Below are 13,961 nucleotides of genomic sequence, written 5' to 3' on the forward strand. Positions count from 1 at the left end.
GTGGTATGAGAAGGGGATGTTAGAAACGGAAGAATATTTATTTTTGAGAAAATTGAATCAGATCACTCCCTGTTTCTATCATCTACCCAAGGTACATAAAAACGCTCACAGTCCGCCAGGCAGACCTATTGTGTCATCTATAGGGAGCCTGGCGGAAAATATTTCGATCTATATTGATCACTTTCTATCCAAGTTTGTGGATTACTACACGGAAATTGGATTTATGAAAATTGTCGACTTTCAGGCATAACCGGCGACATGCACCAACTGGCAAAGGGCTCGGTCTCCGAATGACCCAACTGGAAGGAAGTAATATATATATATATATATATATATATATATATATATATATATATATATATATATATATATATATATATATATATATATATATATATATATATATCTTTAAAGATACATATATATATGGAGTTGGGCATATAAAATGTATACTTATTTACATTTTGGATTCAATATTTGGCCCTTGATATTTTTATACCTCAATATTCTAGCTTAGATATATGGGGTCTACAATTAGTTGTGAATGATTGATGGATGGCCCTCTACGGTCATAGTGCAGCGAGGCCCATCATCCTCAACCCGCGGCTGACCTGTCCACCACATCTAGGTTCATAGCCCAGATGTAGGAGAACTTTCCCCACAAGGTATTTTTTTTAAATGGTGTCCATGCTATGGCACCATGCTGGACCCGCCAGTATTTTTTCATGTTTCAAAGACAATTTCCCAAAGTGGGAGGTTGCTACCAAAAAATGGTCAGTCAGTACCTTGAACACAATTGGGAGGGGAGGGTCCATGGGGATATTTAACGACCTGGCCCAGCTACAACCCCTAATAAAGACAGTATGAGCAAACAAAGAGTAACTGTGGGTCAAAAAACAATCTGTTGGCTAACCATGTATCTAACAAAAAGGAGGAAAAAAGAGAATGTATCTAAAGATGTAATACAGGGTCAACAGGATACTTTCCAGATGTACAATATACCCATCAGTTATCGATCGATACCACCCTTGTCATCATCTGGGACCCTTCACACCAGGAAGAGTAAACTTTGCAACCACTTATGAGTTTGGTCAGAATGTGGGTGCCCCAGTGGGCTATGGGTATGTTGGCGTGTACTGATAACTGAAAAGCAGTGCGTGAATATAAGTGAGGGTGAAAAAAGGTGCGAAAAGGACTAAAATTGGAGAGACAGGAGGAAAAAAAGTTTAATAAGTACCTCTCAGCTTCCAAAAGATAAAATCAGTGCGAGAAAATAGTGGTTTCAACAAATAGCTACTATATATCTCACAAGCTCAACATGTTTCTGCATCAGGACCGGAGGTCGCTACTGCTTAAAAAGTGGTGAATAACAAATAAAGTGGTAAAAGATATCACCTGGGTATCCTAGTTGTGATCATTCTCCTAGCTACTGGTGTTTGTCCAAGATAGGAGAGCAGTTGAGTCAGATACATAGAGAGACAAACAGAAACAAAACAGATAAATACATAATGGCGTTAGACAAATAAAGTGTCAAGCATAGTCAATACTAGGTGTCAAAGAATATTCATAGCACCTCTCGTGTCAAACAAATGTACACCAGATAACTCGTCGTGAGTCAAACATCTTGCTCACCTATTTGGTAGGAGAAAAATGCTCCACCTCACCTGGCTGCGGCTCAGGTAAGCAGAGCCATGGAAAGGCTGGTGGGAATTGGGGCCCCCGAGGGGGTAGGGCGGCGGGGAGCTGCATTTGGGGGTACCTATGATACCCCCTACATTGCCATGCACAAGGTGGCAGGCAGCGCGCAGTGCCTGCCACGTTGTGCTTGGCAATGCACAACATGCAATTTTGGCATTGCGGCGTGTATTGCTTATAGCAGTACCTGCCACAATATCAAGATTGCGAAATGCGCTGGCAGTCGTATCCTAATCAGTGGTGCGGGACCGCCGCACGTCTGGCAGCCGGTCCCCGCACAGCTAGGGTGGCTGGCGGATGAAAGTCTGCCCGCCATCCTAAAGGGCCCCTACATTCTTTTAAAAAGGGATAAACAATCTCAGAAAAGTGAAACTATGCACTGAGACACTGGGAGTCCGAAGATAGCTTTAAGTTGACCAAACCTCTTTAACTTTTTTCAGAGAGTACAACTGATTGAATATATGCAGAACATCTAAGACAGGTGACAGAGTCTGCAGAGACATTCAAAGTTCTTCATAACCATCTGGGTAGAGGTATCATGACAACCGTATAAAACCATCTGAATGTTCTCAGCAGCATACTTCTGAAGCTCTTGTTTGGATAACATTTTATGTAACATCATTACTGGAAGCCTCATCACTGCATGGAGCATAACAAATGAAATTGGAATTCTTTGTTTTGTACCTTGAGCAAAATTGCTGGGAAATGCTTACACTTTTGCATATTTGAAAGATTTATGTGAGCACCTTTATCATGTCTGGAACCACTCAAATAAAATAAATAGGGTTGTTGTAACAAAGCACGCTTACAGCAGATAATTATTTTCATCCCCACTGTTCACGTGCAATCACATCTGCCGGACGTGACATTACACTTCTATCACTGAAAGGATCTTCCACAAGTAAATGACTCTTGAAAGAACTGGCAGCTCTTTTACCATAGATTCAGGTAGGTGAGATAATGTTTTTCTGGTACAAAAAGAATCACGTTTTAAAACAATAAGAAGCTCCAGTTGTCGGACTGCCATGAAAGGGCAGAGGGAAAAGGGACTTGTAATTGCTACGGCGATGCCTCCGCCGGCCCCACCCACACTGGGACCGATGCTCCGACAGGCTCTTCAGTAGGTCCCTCTGCCCACTGTTCTATGACCGACCCCATCATTATCCGGGGGTTGGACCGCAGCCTCAGATGTTATACAGACCACCACCGACAGACTGTTGATGGCGATTTGCCCCACATAATAATCAAGCCCATTGGTGAGTAATTTACTAAATTGTAGGTGCAAATACTTGAGTGGAAAACAAATGTTCCCCTCCACATGACACTTATAATGTATCACTGTCAAATATGTTACATAATGTATCACTGTCAAATATGTTTCTGAGTAAAACCATTGAAAAAGAAGCCTTCAGTTACATGCAGGTGATATGCACGAATATCTTAAACATACATGTGGTCTCTCAGAAACATTGGGCCAGATGTAGCTCGCCAAATACCGGTCAGTAACGGCCGATTTCGGCCGTTACCGACCGGTATTTGGGATTTGTAATGTAGGGGGCCATTGATTTAAAGAATCGGTAATTTTACCGATTCGGTAAATATACAGAGTCGGTAAAATACCAAATCGGTAAATTTACCGATTCTGTAAATCAATATGTAGGTGGCCACAGGCCCTTACCGAATCGTTATTTACAATGGAATACTATTCCATGGTAAATAACGAATTCCTGTGTACATGCACATCTGTGCATGTACACCTGTGCCATGTGGCACACAGACATGCCCTAAGGGCATGTCTGTGTGTCACATGGCACACAAGCCAGAAACAGGGGTGCAACAGGGTGTCAAAGTGACACCCTGTCCCCCTTGTAAATTTGGTATTTTTACCGATTCAGTAATTACCGAATCGGTATTTGCCATTGAATCCTATGGGCTTCAATAGGCCCATAGGAATCAATGACAAATACCAATTCTGTAATTACAGAATCGGTAAATACCGAATCATACCGATTCGGTATTTGTTACCGAATTTCTACCTACATTTGATTTACCGATTCATGAATACCGAATCGGTAAAATTCGGTATTTATGAATCGGTAATTCACATTTACCTACATCTAGGCCATTGTTCCGTAAACGTTCATTATCAAAAATATCGTCCTGTTGATTGGAGATTTCCTTTCATTAACTCCAAAGGGGCAATGCTTTTGTGAGCCATATTTAAAACACAATATTTCTGTCAAAAAATAATTTGGTTATGATATTCTAGTACCAAACCTTCCATATCATTTACACCTAAAAAAGCAGAACAGATCTGCTTAACTTGTCACCACACCTACAACAGCTTTTTTAAATGGTCAGTAAATATAAATGCAAAAACTGACATGAGTTAAGTTAGAAAATGCTTTTAAATGCATGTTGTGTGCGTGCTTGCGGGGGTTCATATAGTAGTGAATGTTTGTGTATATGTATGCAGTGTGTGATTATATTTATGTGTGAGTGAAAGCGAAAGCCACATGGAATGTGATGTCATTTCGCTACCCCAGGCATTTTTGTGAATTGATGTCCATGAATAGATATACAAATTACAGGTGAACTTTGTCATACGCAATTTAGAGGCACTAAAAAGGTGTGTTAGGAATACCCTCGAAGTAACTCCTGCACTTGTGCCATTAGAAGACCTTAATCTAAACATGAACTGATTTAACCACATATTGGATGAACCATAATGTCGAAGTTCAACTACTTACTACCAAATCAGCAAAAATATACATATGAGAAGATGCACGTTTTATATAATCTGTAATAAAACTAATTCTGCTGCAAACCATTTACAGCGCTATTAATACGAAAATAACAGATAGGTGTTTTATAAAATACTTAAATGCCCAATTTCTTTCTTCTTAAAATAGAGGTCAGTTCCAGTAAATGCAGGCTTATTTGTTTCCCTTCAAACCAAAGCCTTACTTATTTACTATGTCTTCCTTATTTGCATAAGAGCACTTAAACTGTTAAAAGAGATCCTATGCACCCCGCACTTTTCCAAGTGTGGGTGAACAATTTTTCTATGCTTTAATCTAATTCCGATTTTGTAGAAAACAGCATAAACATGTTTTTATAAAAAGGATCTACGAGGAGCATTATCAATGATAGACACTCTTTAGGTATTCATCATGGCTATATCTTATCACCGCTCAACAGAGTTTCTTCCATCTTGTGTTTTCCATTGCAATGACACTGCCCTTTGTTGGGGATACTCCTGGGATATGGTAGATCCTCAATTGTACCACAACAACGTTCTTCACCTTAAATCCCTAGAATTCACTTGCTCCCGCAGAGGATGCAACACCAGAAGAGTGGCGTCCTCGTCCCCTGTCGTAGCTGTGCGCAATAAGCCTGGGTCCCCTATGTCTGCCTCTCCACAGTGAGCGACACGGGACTCGGACTCCAAGCCTGGCGAATCTTGCAGATGATCTGGCGCCCGACCACCAATTGCTCAGAAGACACCGACCTTTTGTGAAGCCCCGTGATCTGAGAGAGGCATCACCTTGGTTGCTGGCGAGGACTTTCAAACGCTTCAGCAATTATGGATAGTCCCGGATTCCTGAACTCTCACCGACCTGCGACACGGAGGGGTCATCCACTCCAATCCCAAATTCACTGTGTTTGCTTTTGTTTTTCTGTTTAGGGTGACAGATGTTTCCGGGAAAGAAGTATGAGGTGGGGGTAGGTTTGGGGAATTGTTGGGGAACATGGTTATTTGTTGTTGCTCTTATTCTCCTTGTTTTCAGCACACAACATGACACTTCTGCACTGCACATCTCCTAGCCATCCAGATCAGATTTGCCGACACTCCTGTCTCTTCGGCCTGATGCCTGGGTAACAGAATTTTCTTGGTTCATGCAAGGCTCTTACGGTGTGGTGATACTCCTGCGCCGCTCATTCCCATTCACGGTAAACAGGTAGTCCCAGAGACTCTTTGTGGCTCTTACAGAAAGGATGGATGAGTATGTGTGGTATCTTGCCTCAGGGCCGGCTCTAGGCTCACGGAGGCCCTGAGCAGGGAGTGTAGGTAGGGGGCCCGAGGCCGCCAAATCCCTGCCAGGGGCCGCCACGCAAATATGTATCTAAAGGATATATATTGGTGTGGCGGCCCCTGGGGTTTGGCGGCCCTGTGCAGGTGCACAGCTTGCACATGCCTTAGGCCGGCCCTGCTTGCCTTCTTCTCTACTCTGTCCTTTCTTTGTGTCCTGTACTTTGCTGCTCAGCCAGTCTCTGTGATATCATGGAATGGTCCCTCTGTGTATGTTTAACTGTGTCTGTCAGTTTATGCATGAGGCAGAGCAGCAGGGTTGCTGCTCCTGGTGGGGTTTACTATGCTGTACTTGATAACCTGGATTAATATGCTGTTTATCCTACTTCAAATCCTGTAACTTCTTCCTAAGAATAAACCTAGAACTTGGATACAGCTACAACAGAGTCATCATATTTTTATGGAATTTCACACTGGCGATGAGGACTATCGTGCTGAGCCTTTATGTGCTCAATTCTGTGTGCTGGAGCTGAGCGAAAACTGTCCTCAATCGTATTTATTCATACTTGACCATTTAGGTGCTTAATACTATTTATTTCTGAAGAGCCACTTACTATTTGGCATGCTTTCTGGTGGTGTCAATCTTTATTTGTGTTGGTTTGTGTAGGGCATTAGATTAAGCTCACCTTACTAATGTGGGGGGCACCTTACGCTCAACCATTTCTGGTATTGTTTTGTGCAGGGCATCCTAAACTATTGTGCTGAGCCATTAAGGTGCTCAATTCTGTTTGTGCTGGGATTGCTTTTTGCAGGGCATCCTAAACTATTGTGCTATTATGTTTAGGCATGATATTGCGCTGAGCAATTAAGGTGTTCAATTCTGTTTGTGCTGGGATTGCTTTGTGCAGGGCATCCTAAACTATTGTACTATTGTGTTTACGCATGTTGGTGCTGAGCCATTAGGGTGCTCAAACTTATTTATTTGTGCTGAGTCATTTAGGTACTCAATTTTATTTACCTCTGACCCTGCTCGCAGGCAGGTCGCTCCCCACGCTGCTGCACGGCTCTGCCTGCATTGTTTTTGCCTAATCTTTTATTTTTCCCCTGTGCATAACTTGCTTTCTTGCCCAGACTTGTTTTTATTCCTCTGTGCCTGTACTTGTTTTCTTGCCCAGACTTGCTTTTATTCCTCTGTGCCTATACTTGCTTTCTTGCCCAGACTTGCTTTTATTCCTCTGTGCCTGTACTTGCTTTCCTGCCCAGACTTGTTTTTATTCCTCTCTGCCTGTACTTGCTTTCCTGCCCAGACTTGTTTTTAATTCATCTGTGCCTGTACTTGCTTTCTTGTCCAGACTTGTTTTTATTCCTCTGTGCCTGTACTTGTTTTCTTGCCCAGACTTGTTGTTATTCCTCTGTGCCTATACTTGCTTTCTTGCCCAGACTTGTTGTTATTCCTCTGTGCCTGTACTTGTTTTTATGCCTAAACTTGTTTTTCTTTCCTGTGCCCAGTTCTCCCACGGCCCCCACCCGTTTTTCCCACCGCTGCGTCCCTGCGGACCCGCCTCCCTGGAATCCCATTTGCTGCCCTGCTCCCACCTCCCAGCTGCTCCTTCCTCCCACATCCCCTCATATGGAGGCCGAGCAGCGGCCACGTAGTGGATGCGCGTAATGGGCGTGCCGCTGGAGTGCCGAAGGCGCGCCTAAGGCAAGCCCGTCTGCACCCGTCCGCGCCAGGACCGCGTCCAACACCAGGACCCCTAGACCCTGCGAACGCCACGACACCCGACACCGCTACGATGCCAGAACCCTCCATGCACTCAACACTGGACGCTCCACACCTGCTTCCTGGCCACCCCAAAGCGCTCCCACGGGGCTTTCACCTGCCAGAATTGCAGCTTCACAAGCATCCGCCCCACCATCCTGCTAACCAGGAAATAACCCAACCACCTCAGATGCATCCTTCTCAACACCCGCTCCGCCCGCAAACACGCCGTTGAACCCTGGGACCTACTCGACTCAACCTCCCCAGATGTCGCCTTCCTGACGGAGACCTGGCTGAACCCTGCTTCAGCACCCGACATAGCCATAGCCGTTCCGGAAGGCTACAAGATCACCCGCAGGGACCGCACCAATGGAGCAGGAGGAGGAATCGCCATCATCCACAGGAACACTCTCAGAGTCTCGACCAACACTGACGACACCCAGAGCACCACCGAACACCTGCACATCCAGATCCACACCGACCCCAATACCATCCTCAGAGAAACTCTCATCTACAGACCCCCGGACCCCAACCACAGTTCAGTGACTCCATCGCCGACTTCATCAGCACACACGCCCTGGCCTCCACGGACTACATCCTCCTCGGGGACCTGAACTTCCACCTCGAGAACAACAACACCAACTCCACCACCCTAATTCACAACCTAGCCAACCTCGGACTCAGACAACTCGTCATAACACCCATCCACTCCGCCGGTCACACGCTTGACCCCATCTTCTCCGCAAGCCCCCATGTCTCCTTCAACCACACCACCGAACTCCACTGGACAGACCATCACTGAATCCACTTCACCTTCAAGAAACCCACCATACACCACTGCACCCAACAGATGCCACGCTGCTGCTGAAGCAAAAATCACTGAAGACCAGCTAACCACCACCCTTGCCCAGAGCCCACCCGCCGACTCCACCGACCCCGCCAACAGTGGATCAACGACTGCGCCAACACCATCGACCCAATCAAGTTACACCAACAAGAAAGCTAGCTGGTGCACTGAAGACCTCTGGGCCTCCAAGCAAACATGCCGAAAGCTGGAGAAGATCTGGCTCCGTGAACGAACACCGGACAGCCACGCAGCCGCAAGAACGCCAACCGCAAACACCATCACCGCATCAGATCCGCCAAAAGGGCCTCCATCAAAGACCGCCTAGACAACAACGTGCACAACAGCAAAGAGCACTTCAACATCCTGAAGGAACTCTCCAACCCCAGCTCCAACATCAACGACGTCGCACCCTCGTAAGACCTGTTTGACCTGCTGGCCACCTTCATCCACCGCAAGATCGCAGACATCCATGACAGCTTCAATGCCACGACCGCCCGACAACCACTGAGACCTCCGGGCCCATGACCACTATCCGCACCAACCGCCTACTCTCCTGGACCAACATCAACGATGACGACACCATCAAGATCATGAACACCATCCACTCCGGATCTCCATCAGACCCATGCCTGCACCACATCATCTTCAACAAAGCCAGCACAGCCATCGCACCCCATCTCCAGAAAGTCATCAACACCTCCTTTGAGACAGCAACCTTCCCGTAGAACTGGAAGCACGTTGAGATCAACGCCTTACTCAAAACACCCAAGGCAGACCCCAAGGACCTCAAGAACTTCCAGCCCATCTCCCTGCTTCTGTTCCTGGCAAAATTCATTGAGCAGACGAACAACTGACCCGCTACCTCGAGGAGAACAACATCCTGGACCCTTCGCAGTCCGGGTTCCGCAGCAGCCACAGCACCGAGACTCCCCTCATCGCCGCCACCAATGACATCAAGTCCCTGCTGGACAACGGAGAAACTGCGCCCCTCATCCTCTTGGACCTGTCAGCCGCCTTCGACACGGTTTGCCACCACACACTACGAACACGCCTCCACAATGCCGGGATCCAAGAGAAGGCCCTGGACTGGACCACCTCCTTCCTCTCCGGCAGAACATAAAGCGTCTGCCTTCCCCCTTCCGCTCTGAAGCCACTGAGATCATCTGCGGCATACCCCAGGGCTCATCCCTCAGCCCAACTCTGTTTAACATCTAAATGGCACCGCTCGCCCACGTGGCCCCTCGGCACGACTTCAACATAATCTCCTACACCGATGAAACCCAGCTGATCCTCTCCCTCACCAAGGACCCCCACACTGCCAAAACCATCCTTCACGAAGGAATGAAGGACGTCGCTGAATGGATGAGGAACAGATGACTGAAGCTGAACTCGGACAAGACGGCGGTCCTCATCCTCGGATCCACCACTTTGGCCTGGGACGACTCCTGGTGGCCGACTGCACTGGGAACCGCCCCAACACCCACCGACCATGCACGCAACCTAGGGGTCATCCTCGACTCCACCCTCTCCATGACTAAACAGGTCAATGCCGTCTCCTCCTCCTGCTTCAACACCCTCTGCATGCTCCATAGGATCTACAAGTGGATCCCCACTGAAATGAGACGAACGGTCACCCAGGCCCTCGTTAGCAGCAGGTTGGACTATGGAAACGCCCTATACGCAGGAGCCTCGGCCAGACTCCTGAGACGGCTCCAACACATCCAGAACGCCCCTGCATGCCTGATCCTCAACATCCCTTGCCGCAGCCACATAACACCCCACCAGAGAGACCTGCACTGACTCCCGGTCAACAAGAGGATAACCTTCAAGCTCCTCACCCCCGCACACAAGGCACTCCACAACACCGGACCAACGTACCTCAACGTACCTCAACAGACGATTCAGCTTCTACACCCCCACCCGTCAGCTCCGCTCTGTCGACCTTGCCCTCGCCACAGTCCCTCGCTTCCGAAGAGTGACCTCCAGCAGCAGATCGTTCTCCCACCTCACTGCCAAGACCTGGAAGACCCTCCCCAACCACCTATGACAGACCTTCAGAAAACTCCTCAAAACCTGGCTTTTCGAGCAGTAGCAGCATTCCCCACCCCAGCGCCTTTAGACCCTTACGGGTGAGTAGTGAGCTTTGCAAATGATATGATTGATGGTGCACAGTCAAAATATCGATTCCTAATTATCGACTTACATTAATATCGAGTTTAAAATATCGAAGGTGAAGAATATCAAGGTCAAGAATATCCTTGGACAGAATATCGACCCTAAGGTAAGTAATATCGATTTTTTTTATATCGATGTAAGTAATATCGTAGTTAGTAATATCGATATCAATTATATCGATGTTAATAATTTCGATGTTACTAATATCGATATTTGTTTGTTGTTATGTATGTTGTTATGTATTTTATTATGTATTTTATAAGTATGTGTTATAGGCTTTTTAATTTTTTTTATTTGTTTTAAATTATATGTGTACTATTTTTGTATATTAAAATTTTTATTTTTAATAAAATTTTATGTTTTAGTATTGGAGCGGGTTGTGGGTTTATAGGGGAATAGGGTGGGAAGTAATTTAATGATAGTAAATTAATTATTAATTTTTAGTAATTGTAATTTAATTTTAATAAATTTGTGCCTTTAAGTTCTATAGCGGGCTGTGGGTTTATAGGGGAATTGGGTGGGAAGTAATTTAATTGTAATTAAGTAATTATTAATTTTGTATTGGTATTGCTAATTTTATTATTTCTAATTATTTATTAATTGGTAAATAATTATTTTAATTGATAATTAATATTTTTAATTGGTAATTAAGGTTTGTAATTGGTATTACCATTATGTAATTGGCAATTATTTTTTTAATTGGTAATTCATTTTTTACAATTGGTAATTCATATTTTTAATTGTTAATTACTTTTTATTATTTGGAAATTTATTTTATGAATTGGTAATTAATTTTTCATAAAGAATGTGTTTTATTTAAAAATAAATTTATTGTTTACCATTTTTTAATTGTTAATCAATTTTTAATTATCAATATGTTTTTTGTTTTGAAAAATATTTTAGTGTTCAATATTCATTATTTGGTAATGTATATGTATACATTCATATTTATTGGTGTTTAATGTTAATTTAGTGTTAATTAATTATTCAATTTAAAATATGTTTTTAGTAATTATAAATGGGTATTTGCTAATGATGTAGTTATTTAAAAATTAAATTTTTAAATATTTTATTTGCAACAATTATTTATAAGTATGTTATATTTAACTTCTACGCTATCCAATGCTTTCCCTACTGTTGCACTCTCTGGAGTGGGAATAGTAATTTTTACCCCTACGCTATCCATTGCTTTCCCTACTGTTGCACTCTCTGGAGTTGGAATAGTAAATTTTACCCCTACGCTATCCAACGCTTTCCCTACTGTTGCACTCTCTGGAGTGTGAATAGTAATTTTTACTCCTACGCCATCCAATGCTTTCCCTACTGTTGCACTCTCTGGAGTTGGAATAGTAAATTTTACCCCTACGCTATCCAATGTGTTCCCTACTGTTGCACTCTCTGGAGTTGGAATAGTAATTTTTACCTCTACGCTATATAACTGTTTCTCTACTGTTGCGCTCTCTGGAGTGGGAATGGTAATTTTAAGTTCTATGCTATCCAACATTTTTATTACTGTATTTTTTTTACTTATGGATTTTGAATAGTATTTTTATTTATTTTGTTTTTTTTGTATAAATTTAGATAATGTAGTATATAATTAATTTTAAAAATATTAAAGGTATATTTAATTTTTTTAATTTATTAAACATAATTCTTTACTTTTTATTTATGTTTGTGTTTTGTTTGTAAATGTATTTCTAATTTAAAATATTTTTTATTAATGTATAAATTATTAAAATAATTATTACAACTTATTAAGTATGTATATATTATATATTTTATGTATATGTTTAATTAATGTATTATTATTATATATGTATAATGTATTAATTTTAAACATTATTAGATATTTTAATTATGTTTATTTTATTTATTAATGTTATTTACTTTATTTTACATTTATATTTTTACAGAAAAAAACTATATTTTTAACATCGATATTTTTAACATCTATATTTTTTTTTCAATATTTTTGTACTTACCATGTTGTAGATAGGATGTCGATATTCTTGCCTTTGATATTTCTGCATCGATATACCTGTAGGTCGATATTTTGTAGGTCGATATTTTGACAGTGATTCATGATTGATTGATTGAATTGTGCTGAGCCATTTGGGTGCTCAACTCAGTTTGCGCTTTCTTGTGATGGGCCATGAAGTTGTCCAATTCTTTTTATGCTTTCTAGTGCTGGGATTGCATTTTGCATGCGTCCCAAACTATTGTGGTGGTAAACCTTTATTTGAAGTGACTTGTTGTGAGCATAATTTTTAAGCTCGTTGCAAGAGCATCTTACGCTCTCATCATTGCTTGCGTTTTCAAGTGATGGTTTACGGAGCACTTTCGCTCCATCTTTCCATTTGTTTTTGTCCGGTGGTGGACTGAAACCAAATTTAGGGGGCTGTTAGGATGGCGTGCGGGCTTTGCCCGCCCGCCACCCTATCGGGAAACGGGACCGCCCGCCTCAAGGGCGGGGGTCCCGAAATGTGCATTAGGATGCGCCCGCCACAGTGGCGGGCGCAATCCTCATTTTAACATTGTGGCGGGCGGTTCTCACTGCACGGCCCGCCACAATCTGAAAAGCAAATGCACGCATCTGCATACACAAAGCGGCAGGCACCCCGCGGTGCCTGCTGCTTGGTGTATGCAAATGCAGGGGGTACCGCAGGTACACCCCCTTTGCACCAAACACCTCGGCCATCACCAGGGGGGCCCGCAGGGGGCCCCCAAACCAAAGACCGCCTGCCTTTCCGTGGCGGCATTGCCGCCATGGGAAGGCTTGCCAATATGCCCACTGTAATATGGCTGGCGGTGTCTAACATACACCGCTACCATATTAAACAATTTCCGCCATGGCCGCAAGGCGACCGGGGCGGAAAACAGGCGGGCGGTGTTTTTCACCGCCGCGGTCCTCCCCGCCATCCTAATATGGCGGGGGGGAATTGGGCAATGGATGTCAGGCGGATTGCCTCCGCCAGGCCAGCGGTGGCTACCACCAGCCTGGCGGAGGCAATCCGCCCGACATCATAATGGGCCCCTAAGTGTGGTTTTTCACTTATTACTTTCATTTATTGTTCTACACCATTCTTTTGGTTGTTCTGGGTGTTGGGCTATTTTACTGAGCTTAAACTCATTTTTATTTTATGTTATTAAACACTTCTCCTTGCTGTTGTTTGTTTTGTTTCTCTTGGTTTCCTTTCTCTTCTGTTTTCTGTGCTCTCTTTCTTACCACTCGTTTCCTTAGTTGTTATTGTCTCCGTTAGGGAGGGAGATTTGTTGTATCTTGCCTTCTTCTTTACTCTGTTCTTTCTTTGTGTCCTATACTTTGCTGCTTAGCCAGTCTCTATGATGTCATTGAATGTTCCCTCTGAGTATGTTTAGGTGTATCTGTCAGTTTCTGCATGAGGTTGAGCAGCAGGCTTGCTGTCCCTGATAGGGCTTACTATGCTTTA

The sequence above is a fragment of the Lissotriton helveticus genome, chromosome 5_1 (assembly GCF_964261635.1).
Source record: "Lissotriton helveticus chromosome 5_1, aLisHel1.1, whole genome shotgun sequence".
Classification (NCBI taxonomy): Eukaryota; Metazoa; Chordata; class Amphibia; order Caudata; family Salamandridae; genus Lissotriton; species Lissotriton helveticus.